This window comes from Cetorhinus maximus, chromosome 22 (genome assembly GCF_964194155.1).
Source record: "Cetorhinus maximus chromosome 22, sCetMax3.hap1.1, whole genome shotgun sequence".
NCBI lineage: Eukaryota > Metazoa > Chordata > Chondrichthyes > Lamniformes > Cetorhinidae > Cetorhinus > Cetorhinus maximus.
The window spans coordinates 2058160-2085834 of record NC_135900.1 but is presented as its reverse complement, the minus strand read 5'-3'; positions in this window follow the sequence as shown (position 1 = coordinate 2085834).

The following is a 27675-nucleotide window of genomic DNA, read 5'->3' as shown; positions in this document are numbered from 1 at the left end:
TCAGCAGCAGCAGAATTGTACTTGAACACAATCTGTAACCTCATGGCCTGGCATATCCCCCACTTTACCATTACCAACAAGCCAGGGGATCAATGCTAGTTCAATGAAGAGTGCAGGAGGGCATGCCAGGAGCAGCACCAGGCATACCTAAAAATGAAGCGTCTACCTGGTGAAGCTACAACACAGGACTACTTGCATGCCAAACAGCATAAGCAGCAAGTGATAGACAGAGCTAAGTGATCCCACACCAATGGACCAGATCTAAGCTCTACAGTCCTGCCACATCCAGTCGTGAATGGTGGTGGACAATTAAACAATTCACTGGAGGAGGAGGCTCCATGAATATTCCCATCCTCAATGATGGAGGAGCCCAGTACATCAGTGCAAAAGATAAGGCTGAAGCATTCACAACAATCTTCAGCCAGAATTGCCGAGTGGATGATCCATCTCGGCCTCCTCCGGAGGTCCCCAGCATCAAAGATGCCTGTAGATAAAAGCAAAAAACTGCGGATTCTGGAAATCCAAAACAAAAATAAAAATACCTAGAAAAACTTAGCAGGTCTGACAGGGCTATCTGTACCTTGCTCGTCCTGCTTTCTACCCTTAATGTCACCTATTAGCACATTCCTTAGATAATATCACCACCTTCAACACCTCTTTGTTCTTTTGTCTATGACACCTTTTGGCTATCTCCACCTATCACTGGCACTCTATCCAGCTCTACCTGTCCCACCACCCCCCACTTAAACCAGCTTATATTTCACCTCTTTTCTATTTTTCCTTAGTTCTGTTGAAGAGTCATATGGACTCGAAACGTTAACTGTGTTCCTCTCCGCAGATGCTGTCAGACCTGCTGAGTTTTTCCAGGTATTTTTATTTTTGTCACAGATGCCTGTCTTCAGCCAATTCTATTCACTCCACTTGATATCAAGAAACGGCTGAAGGCACTGGATACCGCAAAGGCTATGGTCCCTGGCAATATTCCAGCAATAGTATTGAAGACTTGTGCTCTAGAACTTGCTGCACCCCTAGCCAAGCTGTTGCAGTATAGCTTAATATTGGCATCTACCAGGCTATGTGGAAAATTGTCCAGGTATGTCCTGTACACAAAAAGCAGGACAAGTGCAACCTGGCCAATTACCGCCCCATCAGTCTACTCTCCCTCATCAAAGTAATGGAGGAGGTCATCAATAATGCTAACAAGCGGCACTTGCTTAGCAATAACCTGCTCACTGATGCCCAGTTTGGGATCCACCAGGGCCACTCAGCTCCTGACCTCATGACAGCCTTGGAGTCATACCTAACACAAAGGAAGATGGTTGTGGTTGTTGAAGATCAGTCTCAGCTCCAGGGCATCACTGCCGGAGTTCCTCAGGGTAGTGTCCTCGGCCCAACCAACTTCAGCTGCTTCATCAATGACCTTCCTTCCATCATGAGGTCAGAAGTGGGGATGTTCGCTGATGATTGCACAATGTTCAGCACCATTTGCGACTCCTCAGATCCTGAAGCAGTCCATGTCCAAATGCAGCAAGACCTGGACAATATCCAGGCTTAGGCTGACAAGTGGCAAGTAACATTTGCGCCACACAAGTGCCAGGCAATAACTATCCCCAACAAGAGAGAATCTAACTGTCGGCCTTTGATGTTCAATGGCATTACCATCACTGAATCCCCCACTATCAATATCCTGGGGATTATCATTGACCAGAAACTGAACTGGACTAGCCATATAAATATTGTAGCTACAAGAGCAGGTCAGAGGCTAGGAATTGTGCGATGAGTAACTCACCTCCTGACTCCCCAAAGCCTGTCCACCATCTACAAGACACAAGTCAGGAGTGTAATGGAATACTCCCCACTTGCCTGGGTGAGTGCAGCTCCAACAAGAAACTCAACGCCATCCAGGATAAAGCAGCCCCCTTGATTGACACCCCATCCACAAACATTCACTTCCTCCACCACTGACGCACAGTAGCAGCAGTGTGTACCATCTACAAGATGCACTGCAGGAGTTCACCAAGGCTCCTTCAACAGCACCTTCCAAACCCACCACCGCTACCATCTAGAAGGACAAGGGCAGCAGATAGATGGGAACACCACCACCTGGAAGTTACCCTCCAAGTCACTCACCATCCTGACTTGGAAATATATCGCCGTTTCTTCACTGTCACTGGGTCAAAATCCTGGAACTCCCTCCCTAACAGCACTGTGGGTGTACCTAAACCAAATGGACTGCAGCAGTTCAAGAAGGCAGTTCACCACCATCTTCTCAAGGGAAACTAGGGATGTGCAATAAATACTGGCCCAGCCAATGAAGCCCACATCCCATGAATAAATAAAAAAAGTTTCAAGAACGAGAGGGCATAGATTTAAAGTGATTTGTAAAAGAAGCAAGTGTGACGTGAGAAAAACCTTTCTCACACAACGAGCGGTTCGGGTCTGGAATGCGCTGCCTGGAAGTGTGGTGGAGGCAGGTTCGATTGAGCCATTTTGTTGTAGGGTGGCCAAGTTATTCTATTAATTATAGAGTTGATCTGCAGACACTTCTTGTGTGGAAACATTAAGTTTATTTACAATATACTGAGCAGGAACTACACGTGTGCTTTCAACTCTATCTCTACACTGACTGCTGAAATAGCCTACGCTACTCTCCTATTGGTTACTATAGATCATGTGATCTTCCTTAACAAGTATTATTCTTGTACACTATACTATTGTAGTATTGTACACTAAATAAAGCCATAATTATTATATTCCTCCCCCTTTAACTCAGATAAACATATATTTACAAGTACATATTTTTCAAGACAACATAATATTTACACTGGGTAAGGAATTTACAAGTTCAGTTTTTCAGGTAGTTTCCTGGTACATGTGGAATTTCGCGGCTCCACAACTTCAGGTTCTTTGTCAGGAACCTCCTTTTCCGGAGTTGCCTGGACATCAGGTGCTTCGATGGGCACTTGCAGTTTTCTGCATTCTCAACTCTTACAGGAACATCAGACATGTCTGTCCTGGGTTGAGTATCTTCAACAGGAAACACAGACCCAGTCATGGTCACTGTGGAACCAAACCTTGGTGACTTGTCTCTTTTCCTTAAATGGTCCACATGTTTATGGATGATCACCCACTTTGGCTCTTCCCCAAAATTTTTCACCTATACCGGTTCTCCCACGGTAAATTTCCTCTTACGAATATCCCAGTCATGTCTAGCTTCCTGACTTCCCTGACTCCTTTCCACCTTCCCCTCTAAATACAGCATTATTAAGCTCAATCTCGTCCTGAGATGGTGTTTCAACAATAACTCCGCAGGTGTGACACCTGTTGTTGTGTGCGGGGTGGTCCTGTAATGAAAAAGAAAGCGTGCTAGCTTGGTTGCTAAGGAATCGTCAGTTAGTTTTCTCATGCCTGCTTTGAATGTTTGAACCGTCCTTTCGGCCAGTCGGTTTGAGGAAGGGCAGTAAGGTGCAGTTTTCACATGAGTGATACTGTTGAGGCTGATAAACCGTTGAGATCCAGCGCTCGTAAATGTCGTGCCGTTATCAGAAACGACCACTTCTGGTAGTCCGTGAATGGTAAAGCTCTGACATAGTTTCTCAATTGTAGCGGCCGATGTTGGTGACTTCACCTCATATACATCCAACCATTTTGAATGGGCATCGAAAATGAGCAGAAGCATTGTTCCCGGTAAAGGTCCAACATAGTCAATGTGTAACCACACCCAGGATGTAATGGAGCTGACATTGGTAACTTTTGCAGTTGATGTCATTGCACACAGTGCTTTACTAAACTCTCTATTTCGCCAGGCCACCATAGATAGCTGCGTGCTATGGTCTTCATTTGGGATATTCCTAGATGGGCGCTGTGTAGTTCAATTAAAAGTGATTCCCTGCCCTTTGGAGGGATTTTCACTTGTGCTCCCCACAATATGATACCATCCTGGCTGGTTATTTCATGTCTTCTGTTGAAGTACGGTTTCATTTCATCAGGTACGGGCTCCCGTGACCAACCATGTGGCACTTGTTCTCGTACCTGAGATAGGACTGGGTCCGACTGGGCCAGTCCCTGATCTGTCGAGCACATACTGGCGAGGAATCTAAGGAATTTAACAATAAAACAAGTTCCTGTGGAACTGGGACGTGCTCATCATTTTCTTGTAAAGGCAACTGACTAAGGGCATCGGCATTTTCGATTTGATTGCCCGGCCTTTGTATGAAAGTGTATTTGTATGCTGCCAGAAATAAAGCCCATTGTCATATTCTTGCTGAGGCTATGGGTGGTGCAGCCTTGTCCTCACTAAACAATCCTAGCAATGGTTTGTGGTCTGAAATGATTTTGTAAAATGGCAGCTGTGTACGTACTGGTGAAATTTCTTGACACCAAAGATGATGGACAGGCCTTTTTTTTCAATGTGTGAGTATCCCTTTTCTGCTGTGGTCAGCGTTCTTGTAACCTATTGGACGTTCTGTGCCATTGTCCATCCGGTGAGAGAGCACTGCTCCCGCTCCGTAGGGAAATGCATCACATGTCAGCACCAATTTTTTCGTCTAGTCATAAAGCACTAATAGATTGGACGAGTGCAACAATTGTTTCATCTTTATGAAAGTTTAGACACCTCCCAAGACTAATGTTGGTTCTTTTTGAGTAGAGAATGCAGGGGGGCAGCACTGTAGACAAATTGGGTAAGAACCACCCATAATAGTTGATCATTCCCAGGAATGATTTGAGCTCTGAGGCGTTCTTTCTCTTATAACTCTCACTTTCCGCTCAACCGGGTGGAGGCCCTATTAGTATTTCCGTATCTTCTTTCTACATGCTTCTTCTTTCTAGCACAGGCTTTAATCTCGGCCTTTATTTCGACTTCACTATTGGCCAGATTTCTCTCTGAGGCAAGCTCAACTTGTCTGAGCTCAGTGACTGAGCCTCCCAAAATTTCATTATCTGTCTGCTTCTTGGGAAATTCTGTGACTTTTGCTTCCAAAGCCTCTTTGGATTCATTTAGCTGATTCTTCAGCTCTTTGCTAGACAGCTAGTTTCACTGAGCTGGCCCTGCCTTGGAGTTTATCCGAACTCCTGTCTGCCTGGCTGTATCCAGCTATACACGACTCCCAGGGCTTCTTATGAGCCTTCTCCGATTACCAGGGCTTCCCCTGAGCCCTCTCCGATTACCAGGGCTTCCCCTGAGCTCTCTCCGATTACCAGGGCTTCCCCTGAGCTCTCTCCGATCACCAGGACTTCCTTCTTTGCAGTTCTTCTGCTGTGCTTTTGTTCTACTGTTTAAGACTGTCTTCATTTCTTCATGTTGCTGAATGGTTACACATTCCTTTTTTATTTAATCTTGAAGGACAATCAAATGTTCTTTCGACTGTTTACTTTCTTGTTGCCCTCCCTCTGGCGTCTCCTGTTGCCCTTGGCCGAGTTGCCCTCTCTCTGGGGTCTCTTATTCCCTTCTGCAGAGTTGCTCTCTCTCTGGGGGTCTCTCCTAATTTTCTGTCCATAACCATTTTTCTTGCATTTACCACTTTAAATGTTTTGCTGCTTTAAGAGCAATCACTGTTTTTTTAATCTCGGGCTGTCTCTGCAGCCGTCAGCTTTTCCCTGCTGTGTTTCCCGTGCTTTCCCGTTGCCATAATCATGGGCCTTCTTCTCTTTTAACTTTGTGAAACTTTGTTCCTGTTTGGTAAAGAAGCACAGAGCAGTGATTTCTTCTGCCTTTTCTGGGCAATTCTGCAGGGTTTTTTCATTTTTTTAAATTTAAAACTTCAGCGCTGCTTTCTACTCTATTTGCTGCATTTTTTTTACCAGCTTCTCTAACCCGCTGAGCCTGCAGGGCTGCGGCCTATTTTATAGTTAAGTACAGATTCTCTTTTTTTAATGTTTTACTCACCCATCTTGTGGATTCTCACTCAGGGGTCTTGCAATTTTGGCATTTTTGACTTTTTAAAATGTCGGGAGTGCTCCAGGAGATTTCTCAGCCCTTTGGTTCGGGGGCCCGTTTCTTCTTTAACTTAAAACGACAGCAGACCTGGTGAGGATATCTTCCTTTCTTTTTAATGATCTTAAACACTCACAATCGCCGGGTGAGTGACAGTGCCAATTTCTTTCTAACTTGACTTCTTCTGTTCAATCTTATTTTATCCTCATCACCAGTTTGTTGTGGGGTGGCTGAGTTGTACTATTAATGATAGAGTTGATCCGCAGACACTCCTTGGGTGGAAACATTAAGCTTATTTACAATAGACTCAGCAGAAACTACACATGGGCTTTCAACTCCAACTCCATCTCTACACCGACTGCTGAGATAGCCCTTGATGCTCTCCTATTGAGATTAGGGTTAGGGGTAATGTTTTTGGGCACAAGGTTTAGGGTTAGAATTAGGGTTGGGGTTAGGGTTAGGGGTAGGGGTAGGGTTTATGGCCAGGAGGGTCATTAGGGTTAGGGCTAGAGATAAAGTTAAAGTTAGGGTTAGGGTTAGGGTTAACTTCAGGGTTAGTGTCAGGGTTAGGGTTGGAGCTCAGGTTGAAGTTAGGGTTAGGGTTAGGTTTAGAACTAAGGTCAAAGTTAAGGATCGGTTGGTTTCTCCAGAAAGTTATTCTAACACTTGGTTTCTGCTGACATTTTCTAAAGTTCGTTATCATCAGCAGCAGAACTCAACTCATCTGTAAAGGTCAAGTGATTTAATGTTCTTGAATGTTAACATCATTCATTTGCATGATTGCAACTTTGATTGGATCATGCAGTTAAATGCACCAATAGCAGATTTCCTCTTGTGAAAAATGTAAAAATGCAGAGTTACTGGTAGAATAATTATTTAACTGGGAGAATAAAAACTCCCTAACAGCTGTCAAGATGGAAATCAAAGCTACAGTTTTATAAGTATATTAGCAATATATGTGCATATATAAATGGGTTGTGAATATCAATCAGAAACATCAACAACTCTGTTCCATTGCACATAATGTGTGAGTTGAGTTAGTGAGATATTTGCAGTCAATGGCCCCTGCACCCAGTGTAATGAGATTTCCACAGGGCACAGTGTGTGTGGCAAATGACCCACTGAGGTTATATTAACATACATCATCTTAATAAAGGTAACTGTGTGAGGTTATAAGTGTTTGCTATAAATATCAGGCTAAGTGTGCAGAATAAAGCAATGGCCATATTTCAGTTGTTCAATTACTCGGGTAATTTTGTAATGGTTTTTTGCATTCACTGCCCAATGTTTGTGGAAACTGGAAAGATCTTTGTGAAGACGGGGGATGTGGGAGGAACATATTCAGTTGACTCTCCTTGCCATTGGGAGACATCAACAACAACAATAATTGGCATTTCAATAGCACCTTTAATATAGTTAACTATCTCAAGGCATTTCACAGGAGTGATTATCAAACCAAATTTGACACAGAGACGCATAGGGTGATAGTGTGCTAGAAGAGGTGATGAAAAATTTGGTCAAAGGGTTTAAAGTGCACCTTAGAGGAGGAGATAGGTAGAGAAGAGATCGAATTTAGGGTGGAAATTTCAGAGCTTAGGGCCTTAGCAGCTGAAGGGGCAGCTGCCAATGGAGGAGTAATTAAAAACAGGGATGCTCAAGAGGCCAGAATTGGAAAAGAGTAGATATCTCAGAGGCTTGTAGGGCTGGAGGCAATTACAGCAATAAGGAACGGATCCTTGGAAATCACAAGTAAGTGTTGGGGGACAGGCTGAATTGATGAATTGTATCTAAAATTGGGCCGCAATGTCCCTTCTAAGCAGCCCTTCACATTTTGGATGCAATACCCTGGTTGTTCATCTCCCATTTTCTCAAGAATGGAAACACCACCCCCAGCACCCACCCACCACTCGCCTAACAACCCCGCCCCCACCCCACTTCACACTGTCTAAAGGTAATAAAAATCTATCAGGTTCATCCATACAAGACTGCCATATAGGCCGCACCGTTTTTAAAATTCATTCCAAGGATGTGAGCGTCACTGTCGAGGCCAACATTTATTGCCCTTCTCTAATTGCCCTTGAGAAGGTGGTGGTGAGCTGCCTTCTTAAACCGCTGCAGTCCATGTGGTGTGAGTGCACCCACAGTGCAGATAGGGAGGGATGCTCAGTGTGAAGGTTCTGCTGAAGGGTCATGAGGACTCGAAACATCAACTCTTTTCTTCCCCGCCGATGCTGCCAGACCTGCTGAGTTTTTCCAGGTAATTCTGTTTTTGTTTTAGAAAAAGCAGTAAGCCTGAGGATTGGGAGCAGTTTAGAATTCAGCAAAAGTGGACAAAAAGATTGATCAATAAGGGGAAAATGGAGTATGAGAGTAAAGCAGGGAACATAAAAACTGACTGTAAAATTCTATAATTATATGAAAAGAAAATGATTAGCGAGGACAAATGTAGGCCCCTTATAGTCAGAAATGGGGGAAATTATAATGAGGAGCAAAGAAATAGCAGAAGAATTGAACACATATTTTGGTTCTGTCTTCATAAAACAGGACACAAATAATTTCCCAAAAATGTTAGGGAACCAAGGGTCTAGTCAGAGGGAGGAATTGAAGAAAATCAGTATTAGTAAAAAAATGGTGCGAGAGATATTAATGGGGTTAAAGGCTGAAAAATCCCCAGTGCCTGATAATCTACATCCTAGATTACTAAAGGAAGTGACCCTGGAAATATTGGATGCATTAGTGGTCATCTTCCAAAATTCTATAGACTCTGGAGCAGTTCCTACAGATTGGAGGGTGGCAAATGTAACCTCACTATTTAAAAAATGAGGGAGATAAAAAACAGAGAATTACAGACCAGTTAGTCTAACATCAGTAGTGGGGAAAATGCTAGAGTCTATTATAAAAGACGTGGTAACAGAACACTTGGAAAGCATTAACGGGATTAGACAGAGTCAGCATGGGTTTATGAAAGGGAAATCATGCTTAACTAATCTACTGGAGTTTTTTGAGGATGTAACTAGTAGAATAGATAAGGGAGAACCAGTGGATGTGGTGTATTTGGATTTCAAGAAGGCTTTTGATAAGGTTCCGCATCAGAGGCTAGTGGGCAAAATTAAAGCACATGGGATCAGTGCTTGGGCCCCAGCTATTCACAATATATATAAATGACTTGGATGAGGAAACCAAATACAATATTTCCAAGTTTGCTGACAACACAAAACTGGGTGGGGTTGTGAGTTGTAAAGAGGATACAAGGAGGCTTCAGGGCGATTTAGACAAGTTGTGTGTGAGGACAAACACATGGCAGATGCAGTATAACATGGATATATGTGAAGTTATATGCTTCGGTGTGAAAAACAGAATGGCAGAGTATTATTTAAATGGTGATATATTGGGAAATGTGGATGTACAAAGGGATCTGGGTGTCCTTGTACACCAGTCAATTAAAGTAAATAGGCAGGTGCAGCAAGCAATTAGGAAGGCAAATGGTATGTTTGCCTTCATTGCAAGAGGATTTGAGTTCAGAAGTAAAGATGTCTTACTGCAGTTATACAGGGCCTTGGTGAGACCACACCTGGAGTATTGTGTGCAGTTTTAGTCTCACTACCCAAGAAAGGATATACTTGCCATTGAGGGAGTGCAGCAAAGGTTCACTGGGCTGATACGGGGGATGGCAGGACTGTCGTATGAGGAGAGGTTGGTTTGACTGGGCCTGTATTCACTAGAGTTTAGAAGAATGAGAGGGGATCTGATTGAAACGTATAAAATTCTAACAGGGCTAGACAGACTGAATGCAGGGAGGATGTTTCCCCTGGTTGGGGAGTCTAGAACCAGGGGCCACAGTCTCAGGATATGGGCAGGCCATTCATGAATGAGATAAGGAAAAATTTCTTCACTCAGAGGGTGGGCAACCTTTGGAATTCTCTACCACAGGAGGTAGTGGAGGCTGGGTCACTGAGTATATACAAGAAAGAAATCGATAAATTTTTGGATATTAGGGGTATCAAGGGGTATGGGGAGAGAGCAGGAATATGGCCTTGAGATAGAGGATCAGCCATTATCATATTGAATAGTGGAGCAGGCTCGAAGGGCCGAATGGCCTACTCCTGCTCCTACTTTCTATGTTTCTGTATAGGAGTAGTTTATAGGTCCCTTAACAGTAGTTATACCGTTGGACAGATCTTTAAACAATACGTTATCAGAGCTTTTAACAAAAACAATGTAATAATTGAAGGGGCTTAAGTCTTTGAAATGACTGGACCAATCAAATTGACAAAGATGACTTGGAAGATGAGATGTAGAACACTTTTGTGACAGTTCCCTGGAACAACAAGTTGTGGAACCAATTAAGGATAAAGCTATTTTAGATCTAATATTGTGCATTGAAACAGGTCAATTAGTAATCTCACAATAAAAGATCCACTGGGAAATAGTGACCATAATACAATTGAATTTCATATTAAGTTTGAAAGCAATATACACCAATCACAAACCAGAATTTTAATCTTAAACAAAGCCAATTACACAGGTACGAGAGGAGAACTGGCTAAGGTTAAATGAGCAAATAGACTGTAAGGTATGGCGGTAAATAAACAGTGGGAAACATTTAAAGAAACAATTCAAAATGTTCAACAAAAATACATTCCATTAAAAAACAAAAACTCAGAAAGAAAGATACACATCCGTGGCTTACTAAGGAAGTTAAGGATAGTATTAGGTTAAATCAAGAGGCTAATAATGCAGTAAGAAGAAAATTAAAAAAGTAATAATTCTGAGGATTAGGAGCATTTTAGAAACCAGCAAAGAGTCAAAAAAAAGTTGATAAGAGGGGAAAATTGGAATATGAGAGTCAACTATTCAGGAATATAAAAACAGATTGTAAGAGGTTTTATTAGTATATAAAGAAGAAGAAAGTAGCTAAAGTAAACGTTGGTCTCTTAGAGGCAGGGACAGGATGACAGGAACATTGAACAAATATTTTGTTTCTGTCTTCACAGTAGAAGACATAAGTTACATACCAGAAATGGAGGATAACCTAGGGGCTAATAAAAGTGAAGAAATTAAGATAATTAATATCAGCAGAGAAAAAGTGCAGGAGAAACCTAATGGACTAAAATCTGACAAATCCCCAGGACCTGATGGTCTGTATCCTAGGGTTCTAAAGGAGAGGGCTGCAGAGATGGAGAGTGCTCTGGTTATCATTTTCCAAAATTTTCTAGATACTGGATCGACCCTAGAAGGTTGGAATATAGCAAATGTGACACTGCTTTTCAAGAAAGGAGGGACAGAGAAACACAGGGAACTAGAGGCCAGTTAGCCTGACATCAGTCATCGGGAAAGTGCTGGAATCTATTATTAAGGAAGTCTTAACAATGCACTTAGAAATCATGCTATGATCAGAGAAAGTCAACATGGTTTTATAAAATGGAAATCATGTTTGACAAATTTATTAGGGTTTTTTGACGATGTAACTAGTAGGGTAAATAAAGGGGAACCAGTAGATGTGGTGTACCTGGATTTCCAAAAGGCATTTGATAAGGTGCCACACAGGAGGTTAAATTGCAAGATAAGGGTTTATGGAATTGGGGTTAATATATTAGCATGGATAGAGGATTAACTGATGGACAGGAAGCAAAGAGTAAGGATAAATTGGGCATTTTCAAGTTGGCAAAGTGTAACTAGAGGAATGCTGCAATGATCAGTGCTGAGGCTTTATCTATTTACAATCTATATTAATGACTTAGATGAAGAGACAGAGAGTAACGTATCTAAGTTTTCTGAGAATACAGAGCTGGGTGGGAATGCAAGCTGTGTGAGAACACACAGAGGCTGCAAAGAGATGTAGACAGGTTACGTATGTGGGCAAGAAGGTAGCAGGTAGAGAATAATTTGGGAACATGTGATGTTATCCTTTAGTAGTTTAGCAGTAAGAATAGAAAAGCAGAATATTTTTGGTCTCCATATTTAAGGAAGGATAGTCTTCCATTGGAGGCAGTACAGCAGAGGTTCACTAGATTGATCCTGGGATGACAGGGTTGTCTTATGGTAAAAGGTTAAGTAAGTTGGGCCAATTCTTCCCAGAGTTTAGAAGAATGAGAGATGATTTCATTGAAACATACAAGGTTCTGAAGGGGCTTAACAGGGTAGACACTGAAAGTTGTTTCCCTTGGCTGGAGAGTCTAGAACACAGGGGCAAAGTCTCAGGTTAAGGGGTCAACAATTTCAGATATAACAGATTGAAATAATAAAACCCTGATGGAGCTTCTTTCAGTTTGACTTGACATTGGTTAGATTATTTTTAGTGGTGCTTTACTAAAAGGGGGATTTGTGGTACGGATTCCTATCTGGTGACAGTAGGGTTAGAAACATAGAAACTAGGAGCAGGAGTAGGCCATTCGGCCCTTCGAGCCTGCTCCGCCATTCATTATGATCATGGCTGATCATCCAACTCAATAGCCTGTTCCCGCTTTCTCCCTATATCCTCTGATCCCTTTCGCCCCAAGAGCTACATCTAACTCCTTCTTGAAAACATACAATGTTTTGGTCTGAACTACTTTCTGTGGTAGTGAATTCCACAGGGTCACCACTCTCTGGGTGAAGAAATTTCTCCTAATCTCAGTCCTAAATGGTCTACCCCGTATCCTCAGACTGTGACCCCTGGTTCTGGACTCCCCCACTATCGGGAACATCCTTCCTGAATCTACCCTGTCTAGTCCTGTTACAATTTTATAGGTTTCTATGAGATCCCCCCTCGTTCTTCTGATCTCCAGCGAATATGATCCTAATCGACTCAATCTCTCCTCATATGTCAGTCCCACCATCCCAGGAATCAGTTGGGTAAACCTTCGCTGCACTCCCTCTATAGAAAATACATCCTTCTTCAGATAAGGAGACCAAAACTGCACACAATATTCCAGGTGTGGTCTCACCAAGGCCCTGTATAATTGCAGCAAGACATCCCTGCTCCTGTACTCGAATCCTCTGGCTATGAAGGCCAACATACCATTTGCCTTCTTTACCGCCTGCTGCACCTGCATGCTTACCTTCAGCGACTGGTGTACAAGGACACTCAGGTCTCGTTGCGTATTCCCCTCTCTCAATTTATAGCCATTCAGATAATAATCTGTCTTTCTGCTTTTGCTACCAAAATAGATAACTTCACATTTATCCACATTATACTGCATCTGCCATGCATTTGCCCACTCACTCAGTTTGTCCAAATCACACTGAAGCATCTCTGCATCCTCCTCACAGCTCACCCTCCCACCCAGCTTTGTATCATCTGCAAATTTGGAGATATTACATTTAATTGCCTCATCTAAATTATTAATATATATTGTGAATAACTGGGGTTCCAGCACCGATCCCTGCGGTACCCCACTAGTCACTGCCTGCCATTCAGAAAAAGACCCGTTTATTCATATTCTTTGTTTCCTGTCTGCCAACCAGTTTTCTATCCATCTCAATACACTACCCCCAATCCCATGCGCTTTAATTTTACACACCAATTTCGCATGTGGGGCTTTGTCGAAAGCCTTTAGAAAGTCCAAATAAACCACATCCACTGGCTCCCCCTCATCAACTCTACTAGTTACATCCTTGAAAAACTCCAGTAGATTTGTCAAGCATGATTTCCCTTTTCATAAATCCATGCTGACTCTGTCCGATTCTGCCACTATTTTCCACGTTCTCAGCTACTAAATCTTTTATAATGGACTCTCGAATTTTCCCCACTACCGACGTCAGGCTGACTGGTCTATAATTCCCTGTTTTCTAACATAAGGAATTGGACCATGAGTTGACCATACTGCCCCTTGAGCCTGTTCAACCATTCAACAAGGTCATGGCCAATCTTTGACTTCAACTTCACTTTCTTGCCCTACCCCCATATCCCTCGTCCCTTAGTGTCTAAAATGCTATCAATCTCAAGTCCTCAATAAGGTTGTGCATTCAAGTTTTGCACTGTCGGAGACGCTGCCTTTTGGATAATACATTAAAACTGAAGCCATGTCTGTTCTCTCAGTTGGATGTAAAATATCCCACAACACTATTTCAAAGAAGAGCAGGGGAGTTTTCCCCTGTGTTATTTATCCCTCAAAAACATCACAAAAGAAACGGCCTGTGTCATGATCACATTGCTGTTTGTATGAGCTTGCTGTGTGCAAATCAGCTGTTTCCTACATTACAACAAGTGCAGTCACTACAAAAGTACCTTTTTTTTAACTCATTGATGGGACATAGGTATTGTTGACTAGGTCAACATTTATTGCCCTGTTCAGAGGGCATTTAAGAGACAACCCTGCAGTTACAGGTAGGCCAGAGCAGGTAAGGATGGCAGATTTCCTTCCCTAAAGGGCATTAGTGAACCAGATGGGTTTTTACAACAATCGGCAATGGTTTCATAGTCACCACCAGATTTATAATTCCAGATTTATTTTATTGAATTCAAATTCCACCAGCTGCCAGGGTGGGATTTGAACCCAGGTCCCCAGAGCATTATCCTAGGGCTCTAGATTACCAGTCCAGTGACAATACCAGTAGGCCACCACCTTAGTCAAAAGTGATTTGGGATGTCCTGAGGTTCTGAAAGATGCAACGGCAAGTTTTTATCTGGTGTGAAATGTAGCGTCAGAAGTAAATAACCAGACAATCAATGCAGTGCTGGGTCTAGCATTTGTTACATGTTAAAATGATGGAGACAGAGCTTCAAAATGTAAGCAAGTCACCCACAGTCACTCCGGTGAAGTCTAATTGTATTTACAGTTTATGCAAGGAGATGTCTCAAAATGTTCTCCCTGACTTTAAGGAAACCCACACCAATTTCACCTCAATGGGACTCTGGTATCTGACAACACAAGGCAATGAGATGCAGAGATAGTGAGGAAATAATAGTTAGTCCACAGCATCGATTCACTACTTCTGTGTTAAATTCTGTCTTAAAGGAGAGCACAGTATGGAGAGTTTTCAGCATTCAGCTTTCTTCCTTTACCTGCAGTCCCCACACCGCAACTTCAACCCTCCCCAACACCAACCACGAGGCACCAAATGCAAAGAATTCAGTGGCATTCTAGTCTTGCTTCTGTTACACGTTGAACAGTGAAAAAGTCAATTAAGATGAGGAAATAGTCCCAAGAGATTAGTACAGACAAGCATTCGACAGCCCTTAAATAAGCTGCCAGAAGTAGTTCTGGTGCTAAGGAATGCAATTAATCAGTAACGATGCATTTTGAAATAAATGATTAGTTAATTAATGAGCTGCAGAAAGACACAGGAGTTGAGGATGGAAGCTGTTCTCATTGGCAATTCAAATCAAAGAGCTGGGGCTTGATCAATGGAAATCACAGGAACAGCCCCAAAAGAAAGCATATGAAAGCTGCTACTAATCAGAAATTACAGAAACCAGACACATCCATAGGTTGGAAATTTCCTGGGCACTTTTCCTTCCCCAAAAGTTCAGTGAAAAGCATGCCTGCATAAACAAACATAATACATCATTCAAAATTTGATTTCTTTTTATTCATTCATGGGACCTGGACATCACTGGCTGGGCCAGCGTTTATTGCCCATCCCTAACTGCCTTTGAGAAGGTGGTGGTGAGCTGCCTTCTTGAACCGCTGCAGTCCATGTGGTGTAGGTACACTCACAGTGCTGTTAGGAAGGGAGTTCCAGGAATTTAACCCAACGACAGTGAAGGAACGGCGATATATTTCCAAGTCAGGATGGAGAGTGACTTGGAGAGGAACTTCCAGGTGGTGGTGTTCCCATCTATCTGCTACCCTTGTCCTTCTAGATGGTAGCAGTCGTAGGTTTGGAAGGTGTTGCCTGAAAAGATCAGTGATGTGTTAATTTTAAGTCAGCACCTGTAACATATCAATCAATCCAAAAGCTAGCTGATTTGAAAATCGTATTTAATGAGCTGTAAATCTATTCTCTTGCATTCTCTGCGGCACATTATGGGCAGATCCTGACAGGACAAAATCACAAAAATGGCAGTCCTCTCAAAAGCGGAGTTCCCAACTGTCACTGGTCAATTGGCGCTGATAAAACAGAGGCGGCTTCAGTGGATTGGGCACATTGGCAGGATGGAGGATGGTCGCATGCCCAAGGGCTTTCTGTGTGGTGAGGTAGCCGGAGCCAGGTGACCAGTGGGACATTCAAGGCTCTGCTTCAAGGATGCTTGTAGGTGTGACAGGAGGGCCCTAAACATCGGCTCTCGCACCTGGGAGTCACTAACTGTCGAAAGAGAGAAATGGCGACACCTCATGTGGACGGGTGCAAACTACCACGATGACCAGTGGCTGCAGTGGCTTGGCCACAGGCGCCAATGCTGAAAACAACTACCACAACGTCACTTGGTAACTTCATGTGTGGCACTTATGTCAGAACCTGCCTCTCAGGGATTGGCCTTCACAGCCGTCAGCAAAGGTTCACTGAGTGAAGACACCTCCTAAATGGATTGTTTGCTGTCTGCCCATCTCGTAGATGGAAAGATGCCAACCATCCTCTTGACTGGTTCTCTGGCTTTCAGTTCCACAGTGGCAGGAGGTAGAGAGGCATCTTTACTGTTGCTAGGTTTGGATTTTAAGGATTCTGTTCCATTTTAGCTGAGCAATCACAGACAACTTGCTGTCAATTCTTAACATCGCACTACATTAGAACATAGATAATTCTGAACATGAATAGCTGATGCCCTTCAGCATTTCTCAATTTGTGGACCGGGGTTTAAAGCTGTGATGTTTAGCCAGCAGGGTATTTCTAGCATGGTCCATCCCTTTAAAGCCATTGCTCAAGTTTTCTCTCTGGTGGGGGAGGATGTTCAAAATAGCCACATTAACATACCTTTGAGGTCAATTAAAGGCTTCTTGTTGAGATGGGTTTACATAGATTGTCAGTTGCTTGTAAAGTCACAGGAAAAAAAAGTAGGAAATGGTTGTCTTCCATTTTTTATACACTTTGACGGTTTGTTAAGCAGAGGACATGGGCTGCACCTGAAGGTGGGGGTGGGGAAATTCAAACCCAATCTCCAAATACTGAACAAGTGGTTAATCTATTGAACAGGCTCCCTAAGGAGATGATGGAAGCAGAATGCATTGATTAAATAACAAAGAATAACACTCTGGGATCCAGTATCTGAGTAATTAGAGACATGACGTGTGGTGAGTGAAGTGTGTTCAGGAGGAACGGGTGACTTTGGACCTATGGTTCCCAAATCTTCCCACCACAGGGGGTCCTCCTCACCTCATGCCTGGCTCAGACTCAGTGTAGACTCATTGATAGAATCACTGTGATTGGTCAATAACTCCGTCATTGTTGCACTGCGTGTCTAGCAGAATGGACCTTCCTAGATAGAACGATGCAGACATGCTGGGTAGATTATATAATGCTGTTATTATTGAGGGAGAGGGGAGATTAATAACTCCTCCACAGTATTTATAAATTATCACCTTTGTTTTCAAATCCATCCAAAGTTTCATCAGACCCTATTTCTATAACCTCCTCCAGTCCCACAACTCTCCAAGTGTCATAAGAGTGGCCTAGTTGCTACTATTAATGATAGAGTTGATCTGCAGACACTTCTTGGGAAAAACATTAAGTTTATTTACAACATGCTCAGCAGCAACTACACATGTGCTTTCAACTCCAAATATATCTCTTTGCTGACTGCTGAGGTAGCCTGTGCTACTCTCTTATTGGTTACTACAAATCATGTGATCTTCCTTAACAAGCATTATTCTTATAGAAACATTAGACACTAAACAAACCCATAATTACTACATTCCTCCCCATTTAACTTGGCTATACATGTTATATTTACAAGTACATATTTTTCAAGACAACATAATATTTACACTGGGTAAGGAATTTACAAGTTCAGTCTTTCAGGTGGTTTCCTGGTACACGTGGAACGTCTCAGCTCCACAACTTCAGATTCTTTGTCAGGAACCTGCTTCTCTGGAGTTGCCTGAATATCAGGTGCTTCGGTAGGCACTTGCAGTTCTGTATCCTCAACTCTTACAGGAACATCAGGCATATCAATCCTGGGTTAAGTATCTTCAACAGGAAACGCAGACCCGGGCATGGTCACTGGTGGAACCAAATCTTGGTGATTTGTCTCTCTCTCTTCCTTAAATGGTCCACATGTTTATAGATGATCTGGCCTTCTGCTTTCACATGGTGAGATAGAAGTCCAGTCACCGCACTTATTTCACCTGATAACCACTTTGGTCCTTCCCTGAAGTTCTTCATGTATACCGGCTCTCCCACGGTAAATTTCCTCTCGTGACTATGCCAGTCATGTCCAGTGTTCTGGTTTCCCTGACTCCTTTCCACCTTCCCCTCTAAATACAGCATTATTAAGCTCAATCTCATCCTGAGATGGCTTTTCAACAATAACTCCGCAGGTGTGACACCTGTTGTTGTGTGAGGGGTGGTCCTGTAATGAAAAAGAAAGTGTGCTAGCTTGGTTGCTAAGGAATCGCTTGTTAGCTTTCTCATGTCAGCCTTGAGCATTTGAACCACCCTTTCGGCCAGTCCATTTGAGGAAGGGCAGTAAGGTGCAGTTTTCACATGAGTGATACCATTGAGGCTGATAAACCGTTGAAACTCAGCACTCGTAAACGCCATCCCGTTATTGGAAGCAGCTACTTCTGGTAGTCCGTGAATGGCAAAACTCTGACGTAGTTTCTCAATTGATGTTGATGTTGGTGACTTCACCTCATATACATTCAAACATTTTGAATGTTTCTGCTCACTGTTGATGGCCATTGTTGCCAGGAAAGGTCCAACATGGTCAACGTGTAACCACACCCAGGGTCTACCTGGCCACTCCCATGTGTGTAATGGAGCTGTCACTGACAACTTTTGCAGTTGATGTCATTGCACTCTCTATTTCACCATCCATCCCAGGCCACCATAGATAGCTGCGTGTTTTGGTCTTCATTTGGGAAATTCCTGGATGGGCACTGTGTAGTTCAATTAAAAGTAGCTCCCTTCCCTTTGGAGGAACTATCACTTATGCTGCCCACAATAACATGCCATTATTTCATGTTATCTCATGTTTTCTGTTGAAGTACGATTTCATTCATCAGATACAGGCTCCTATGATCAACCCTGTAGCACTTGTTCTGATACGTGGGATAGGGCTGGGTCCGACTTGTCCAGTCTCTGATCTGTCAAGCACATCCTGGTGAGGAATCTAAGAAATTTAACAGTAAAACAAGTTCCTGTGGAGGTGATGGTGTAGTGGTATTGTCGCTGGACTAGTAATCCAGTAGACCCAGGGTAATGCTCTGGGGACCCAGGTTCGAATCCTGCCATGCCAGATGGTGGAATTTAAATTCAATAAAAACCTGGAATAAAAAGTCTAATGAGGACCATGGAGCCATTGTTCATTGTTGTGTAAACCCACCTGGTTCACTAATGCCCTTTAGGGAAGGAAATCTGACGTCCTTACCTGAACACCACTTGGAGGAAGCACTCGAGAGTGGTAAGGATGCAGAATGTAGTCTGAGTGGGACTTCAATGTCCATCACCAAGAGTGGCTTGGTAGCACCAGTACTGACTGAGCTGGCTGAGTCCTAAATGACATAGCTGCTAGACTGGGTCTGCAGCACATGGTGAGGGAAAAACATACTTGGCCTCATCCTCACCAACCTGCCTGTGTACAGTAGTGGTAGGAGTGACCACCACACAGTCCTTGTGGAGACCAAGTCCCACCTTCACATTGAGGATACCCTCCATTGTGGCACTACCATCGTGTTAAATGGGAAGGATTTCGAAAAGACCTAGCCTCTATGAGGCACTGTGGGCCATGAGCAGCAGCAGAATTGTACTCAACCACAATCTGTAACCTCGTGGCCTGGCATATCCCCCACTCTACCATTACCATTAAGTCAGGGGATCAACCTGCTTCAATGAAGAGTGCAGGAGGGCATACCAGGAACAGCACCAGGCATACCTAAAAATGATGTGTCAACTTGGTGAAGCTATAACACAGGACGACTTGCGTGCCAAGCAGCAAGTGATAGACAGGGCTAAGCGATCCCACAACCAACGGATCAAATCTAAGCTCTGCAGTGCTGCCACATCCAGTCATGAATGGTGATGGACAATTAAACAACTCACTGGGGGAGGAAGCTCCACAAATATTCACATCCTCAATGATGGATGAGCCCAGCACATCAGTGCAAAAGATAAGGTTGAAGCATTCGCAATAATCTTCAGCCAGAAGTGCCGAGTGGATGATCCATCTCAGCCTCCTCTGGAAGTCCCCAACATCACAGATGCCAGTTTTCAGCCAATTCGATTCACTCCACGTGATATCAAGAAATGGCTGAAGGCACTGGATACTGCAAAGCCCTTGGGGCCTGACAACTTAAATGTTTCATCCCAGGCAGCATCCTGGTGAATCTCCTCTGCACCCCCTCCAGTGCAATCACATCCTTCCTATAATGTGGTGACCAGAACTGCACACAGTACTCCAGCTGTGGCCTCACCAAGGTTCTATACAACTCCAACATGACCTCCCTACTTTTGTAATCTATGCCTTGATTGATAAAGGCAAGTGTTCCATATGCCTTTTTCACCACCCCACTAACATGCCCCTCTGCCTTCAGAGATCTATGGACACACATGCCAACGTCCCATTGTTCCTCAGAACTTCCTAGTGTGATGCCGTTCATTGAATACTTCCTTGTCAAATTACTCCTTCCAGAGTGTATCACCTCACACTTTTCAGGGTTAAATTCCATCTGCCACTTATCTGCCCATTTGACCATCCCGACTATATCTTCCTGTAGCCCAAGACACTCAGCCTCACTGTTAACCACCCTTTGTGTCAATCTTTGTGTCATCTGCAAACCTACTAATCCTAACCCCCACATAGTCATCTATGTCGTTTATATAAATGATGAATAATAGGGGACCCAGCACAGATCCCTGTGGTACGCCACTGGACACTGGCTTCCAGTCACTAAAGCAGGGGGGGTGTCTGGGGTGTCAGTTGTACTGTTACCTTGGAGTTAGACTAGGATTTCTCTGTCTAACATTTCCTGGGCAACTATCCAGGTAAGTAAACCAGCACTGTCCAAAGTTTCCGACTCTGGGAGTTGGAGGAATTTTTGGAGGGTCCCTGGGACTAGGGGAATCTGATGGGCAATTCCCATGGAGTCAGGGCATCAGGACTTCCATAAGGTCTCGACGCACATCTTGGGCACGTCTGGTCTCCGGCGATCTGTAGGGACTGGAAGATGTGGGCCAATGTCTCCTTATGTGAGTTGATGTCAAGTTTTGACTAATAACACTCCTGTTAAGCACCTGGGGAAGCGCCTTTACTACATAAAGGTGCTACATAAATGCAAGTTGCTGTTGATTGTTGTTAAACACCATTCTTTCAGACAGTTTGGAAATGAATGAGAAAGGAATACTCGTTGATGCACCTCATCATATTATTCACATCAAGCAGAATCAAATCAGACTGATAAATGTTAATTATATGCAAATTAGAGAGAGTAGGTATTTTGATGTGCACATTTAATGTAACAAAGGTGAAGAGAAGGATTTACAGTGTAACACTGGAACTGCTGATGACAGTGACAGAGAATGAACTGATGCATTATTCCTTACTGTACTAAATCCAAACTTCTTAGACCTAAAGGCTTTTATTACGTGGGGAGATGATGACAGTGCAAGTCAAAGGTTGTGCTACAGACAAATCTTGAACTATAAAGTCTTCACGCAAAGTCACAAGAGAAGGCAAAGGCACTCGAGGCTGACAGGAAGCTATCACTGAGCTCACTAGACAAAGCTTCAAGCAATACAAAGAAACAGTTAACAACAACTTGTATTTATATAGCATCTTTAATGTAGAACCTGCTGCAAGGAACTGTTATTAAACAAAGTTTGACACTGAGCCATGTAAAAATGTTGGTTGACCAAAAGATTTGTCACAGAGATATGTTTCAAGGACCACCTTAAAGGAGGCAAAATGAGGTAGGTCCAGAGGGTTAGCGAGCGAATTCCAGAGCTCAGGGCCTCAGCAGCTGAAGACACAGGGCAGAATCGTCCCGGATTTGCACTAAACGCGGGAGCGAGCGGGAAAAAGAATGTTTATCCCACCAGCTGCAATGACAGGCTTTCGCACCATATCATCCCAATCCGGCTTTATTAATCATACAGTCCAGGGAAACACACTGTTTCGATGGTGGGTGGGCTCTCATTCACCCGCCCACCGACACCTCGCCGCTTCCTCACGCCAGGCACCATATTTAAATTGCAGCTGTGCGCACACCTCAGCGTTTCCAGCCCAGGACTGCTGCATAGAAGACATGGCCCCGAAAGGCAAGAAGACTGCAGCACCCCCATTTTAATGACTCGTCCCTTGAGCGCCTTTTTGGATGCAGTGGAGGTCCGCCGTGATGTCTGCTACCCCGGCTTTCGCTGCAGGAGGTCCAGCAACATCACCGATCTGGCATGGGAGGCAGTGGCGGCAGCGTTGGTGGGCAATGCCAATGCCCTGCAGAGAAGGACAGCCACCCAGTGCTGCAAGAGGGTGAATAATCTCTTCTGTTCCACCAGGGTAAGTCACTCTTCTCATCACTCTCAACTCACACACTCACAAACCCATCACACATCCACAGGGCCCTCACACTGCCAGTGCAAGGGACATCACCATTCACTCTCACACACACACACTCATTGTCCTCATCCCATCCATGGGACCACTCACCACCCACACAGGCCGGGTATACTTATCATCTGGCCTGGCAGGCATCCTGCTTACACTCTCTCCATCTCTATCCATGCAGGACAAGCTGGCTCACAATAGGAGGGAGAGGACGCAGACTGGTGGAGGAATGCCTGAAATCAAGGTCCTCACCGACTTTGAAAACAGAGCCACCCAGCTGGCCGGCAATGACCGGGACCGGTCCTGTGCCGACGGTGAGGTCGGTGCTGTTCTACCAAGTGAGGATCCAGCAGTGCAACATCCATCAGATAACCATGCTGTGAGTGATGTGTCCTCTTTCACAGGCCACTGCCATGTACTATTTGTCTCTCCTTGCTTTCACAGACAAATTTGGTAAACAGCCAATGGAGTCCATGATCCAGGGCTTCAAGCCCTGAAGAAACTTCTCAAGAGGAACCTGAAGGCACCCTCCCTGAAGTCCTGTCACGGCACCCACTCACCCCCTCCACCAGCGCACAGACGCACAGCTCGGTGGGACCTGGCTTTAGAGTAGCCTCGGGATCACAGTATGGTGAACACATCGCACTGTCTGATCCACAGCAGGCGAAGGCAGGGACTTCCCAGGACCCCGGCACTCAGAGGGCTCTTAGAGGCCAGAACGTTGCTGAGCCCGAGTCAGATGAGGAGCCTCTGGACTCGGTCATGTCACAGTTGCTGGAGCGGCAAAGGCAAACTCGGGAACATCAGGAAGGGATGTCCACTGCACTCCTCAGATTGCAAGGCATGATGGAGGAGTCCGTCTGCCTTCAGACTGAGGTGATAGCGCCGGCATTGCAATGCACCGAGGTCAACACTGGCAGGATAGCAGATGTCATGGAGACCTTGGTCCAGGACATCGGTCCTGCACTGCTGCATGGGCTGAATTCACTCGCTGATGCCATAGTTGGCCTCCAACATTGTGTTCGCAAGAGGGGTGCGGGGCAGCTTGATCTCACTCCAGCTACCCCTTCTCCTCAAGGAGTTAGGCAGGGGTCATCGGGCAGCCATAAGGAGGAGTCACAGGTGATTCTGGGAGTGTCCGGCCCATCCGAATCTCCTCTTCCTGTGACCTCATCGGCTCCAGCTCCACAGGCCGAGGAGGGTGCCACTGCCACACAGCAGGACCCCGAAAGCAGGCCGGGGCCCCCCAAGTCTGAGCTCTAAAGAGGACACCCGCCAAAGTCATCACATCATCATCATCATCACATGACAGTCAGCAGGCAGCCTCCACCTCCGCTGTGGATGGTGGGGGAGCAACAAGACATAGCAGCAGCGTTAGGAATGTTAAGAAGATGTAACTCTTTTGGAGTCAAACAGTTAAACTAAATTAACAGAACGAGGGATAAAGTAAACACAGCCCCTAAATTAGGATAGCTGTAAAACCAAACACAAAGTATAAAGAAAACTTACAAACATCAAACCAAAATGTGATTAACAGGGTTGGTAAAGCACCCCAGTCCCCGCGGTGCCCACCGGGCATGAAGACCTCACCGGTGCCGGCAGACACCGCGTGCTCCCTCCCCAGGGACACCCGGCCGCGAACCTAGCCACAGGAGAGGGGCAAACAGTCGGGTGGGATGACCCCCTCGATCGTCCACTGCCTAGGCCTGTTAATGGCCGACTTGGCCAAACCCAGGAGCAGGTTCACGAGGAGGTCCTCCTCCTTCCCGGCCCCCCGTCCGCACCGGGTGTCCATAGATCAGGAGCGTGGGACTGAAATGTAAACAAAACAGTAATAAAAGGTTTTTTAAATAACTGAAAAGGGAGTGCAGTTGCACAGCCTGGGCACAGGTGTTAATAATGTTCACTATTGTAAAGAAACTTCCAAAAATGTCTCCCTGTCTGTGGCTCCTTGTTCTGATGAGCAGTGTTCGTGTCACTCAGATGTGAAACCTTTCTGCACAAGATAAAGGCAGGTGTCTCAGTCCAGGGCCTCTTCCCTGTGCTTTGTGCAGCCTTCAGACCACAGTGATGGTCCAGCCTCACACTCCCTGGACACATTACTGATACCTGCACCTCGATGGTGCTGGTCATTGCTGCCAGAATGTAGTGGGCAGGTGTCACAGAGTTCCCTCATTCTCTCTGTGTGCTCTCAGCACCTTTAAGGTGGGGCTGACCCCCATCACACCAGCATCTGTGACCAGTGATGCTGTGCACCAGCTCCTGAAGGGCTGAGATGCTGAAGGCGGACAAAGGATCAGATATTTTTAAAGTTTCATGGCAGTGTCTCTATGATTTGACCCTGATCACAGAGATCAAGCGAGCTGCCCTCAGCCAGACAGGAGTCAGACATTCTCAGAGGATATGTGGAGATCTATGGAGTATCCTCACTACATGTCATCATCATCCTCCTGCAACCGAGCGATTATCAGGGCCTCTGCTGCATCCCCATGACAGGAGCATTCTCACAGAGGATATGTGCGCTGCCATCAGCCAGACTGGAGTGAAATGTTCACAGGTGCAAAGTGAGGATCTATGGTGTCTCCTCACATGTGTCGTCATCATCCTCCACAAATCTAGCAGCTATGAGGACCTCCCAAGTGCGCCTGCCTCATCTGGTCAGTGCGACAGCCTTATCACCGTCATCCTCACCTTCGAGGACCTCCTCACCCTCATCCCTGTTGACATTCTCCTCATCAGAGGAGACACCCAGCTCTTCCAACTCCTCCTCAGCCAGCTCCTCTCCCTGTTGCAGCACCAGGTTGTAAGGGGTGCAGCAGACGATGTTGGTGTGTGACACCCTCTGTGGACTGTATTGCAGGGCTCCACCAGGCACCGGAACCTCATTTTCAGCATCCCGATGGTCTGCTCCACCAAGTTGCGAGTTGCAGCATGAGCCTCATTATAGCGTCGCTCTGCTGCAGTCTGAGGCCGCTGCACGGGTGTCGTCAGCCACGGCCTCTGTGGGTAGCCCTTGTCCCCAAGGAGCCAACCCTGCAGCCTCTGTGGACTCTGGAAGACATCAGGGATCTGAGACCTGCTAAGGATGTAGGAGTTGTGGACACTCCCTGGGAATTGTGCGCTGACCTGCAGGATGTGTTTGTGGTGGTCACACACCAGTTGCACATTCAGCGAGTGGAAGCCCTTGCGGTTGACATAGTTGATCACTTGTTGCCACGGAGATCTGAGCACCGTGTGAGTGCAGTCGATCACACCCTGCACCTGTGGGAAACCGAAATCTGGGCAAATCCCAGCGCTCCTAATCCTGGCTTTCCTGGTCCCGGGTGAAATGCACAAAGTTGTCTGTCTTCGCAAAGATGGCGTCTATGACCTCATGGATGTATTTGTGGGTGGAGGCTTGTGAAATCCCACAGAGGTCACCTGTGGAGCTCTGAAAGGTGCCACTGGCATAGAAATTGAACACTGTGGTCCCTTTCACGGCCACTGACAGTGGATGCCCTCCATGTCCCCTTGGCACCAAGTCCTCCAGCAGATGGCAGATGTGACTGAACAGTTCCCTAGACCTGCGCAGTCTTCAGCGACACTGGTTCTTGGTCACCTGCAGGAATGAAAGGCGGTGTCTATAGACCCTGGGACTAGCTCGGCGCTGACAAACAATGGCTCACTGTGGCTCTTCAGCATCATGTGCAGGAGCCCCAGTCGCCCCTTTGTCCTGAGGGTGCTGGTCCTCCATCTGCGCAGTCAGGAGCCTCCGTCACTGTGTTCTCCTTTGTCTCTGCTCTCTGTACGCCACGAGGCATACAGCCAGGTCACCAGGCTCTATGCTCTTGATGTACTCCTCCTGCAGGGTGAAGGAGAGAGACATGTGGGTTAGCTTGGGTGTACTAAGAACCTCTCTTAACTATGAAGGCCCCTTAATGCACCCCGGAGAGTGGTGGCCACCACTTGGATGGCCAGAGTTTAGTGCGCTGCCTGACTACCCAAAACCCCACCCACCTCCGCCCCACTCCACCTGACCGATTATCAGCAGCTTTGCCCATTGGACTGCAGGCTGTGCTCTCAGCTCAGGCACAGGCATTCTCCTAACCCGCACTGCAAGGCTGCACTGTTAGCTTGAACCATGGGGAAGACTGGTCCAAACCAGGATGGTGACTGGGAGGGGCTGTGAGCACCTCCACCAGTGACTGCTCTATGGCCCAGCTTTAGCAAGGAGATTATACAATTTGCGCAGTTGTCCATCTGTTCTGCAGTCCACCAAAACACTCATTAGTTTACAGTCCTGAGGGGTGAATAGTTCAGGAGCACTTGGTGACACTTTCAGGGCTCTGCGCTGCTAGAGTGGACAGATAAGCTAGTGTCCAGACTCCCAGCATGTCAATGTGGCTGCATCTGAACTGTCTCAGCTACAGAGGAATGGTCATTTTATACAAGGTGTCCCTAATGCATGGCCGCTTCCCTCCCCCACACCTCCGCATGTGCTTGTGCATTACCATCATCCACAGGGCAGCCCTTGACCACCCCCCCCAAGCCTCCTCAGCTGCAGTGCAGCCGTTGCCCCCATCCCTGATTCACTCTATCTGTTGCATCCATTTAACAGTGCTCATGTTGTCAGGAAGGTATAACAATATCTATAGTGTTATTGAAAATGATTGTAAACAGAGCTCTAGTGGTGTCTGTGTCTATGTGTGTGTATGTGTGTGTATCTTAATTGGATTAAAGCCAGCTGGTCTAGAGAATTTGATATATAGAAGAGAAGTAGGTCTGAAATGGTAATTAGGTGGTAATGAATACTTAGCATCAGTCTTCACAATGGAAAAGGATGACGCAGATATAGACATCAGGGTGGAGGACTGTGAAATATTAGAAGAAATTAACATAGAGAGAGAGGAGGTACTAGCGGGTTAAGCAGCCTTAAAAGTGGATAAATCCACAGGCCCGGATGAGATGTATCCCAGGCTGTTGAGGGGGGCAAGGGAAGAGATATCAGGGGCCCTGGCAGTAATTTTCCAATCCTCTCTGGCCACAGGTGAGGTGTCAGAGGATGGAGGACTGCTAACATTGTCCCATTATTAAAAAAGGGAGGGAAGGATAGACCAGGAAATTAAGGCTGGTCAGTCTA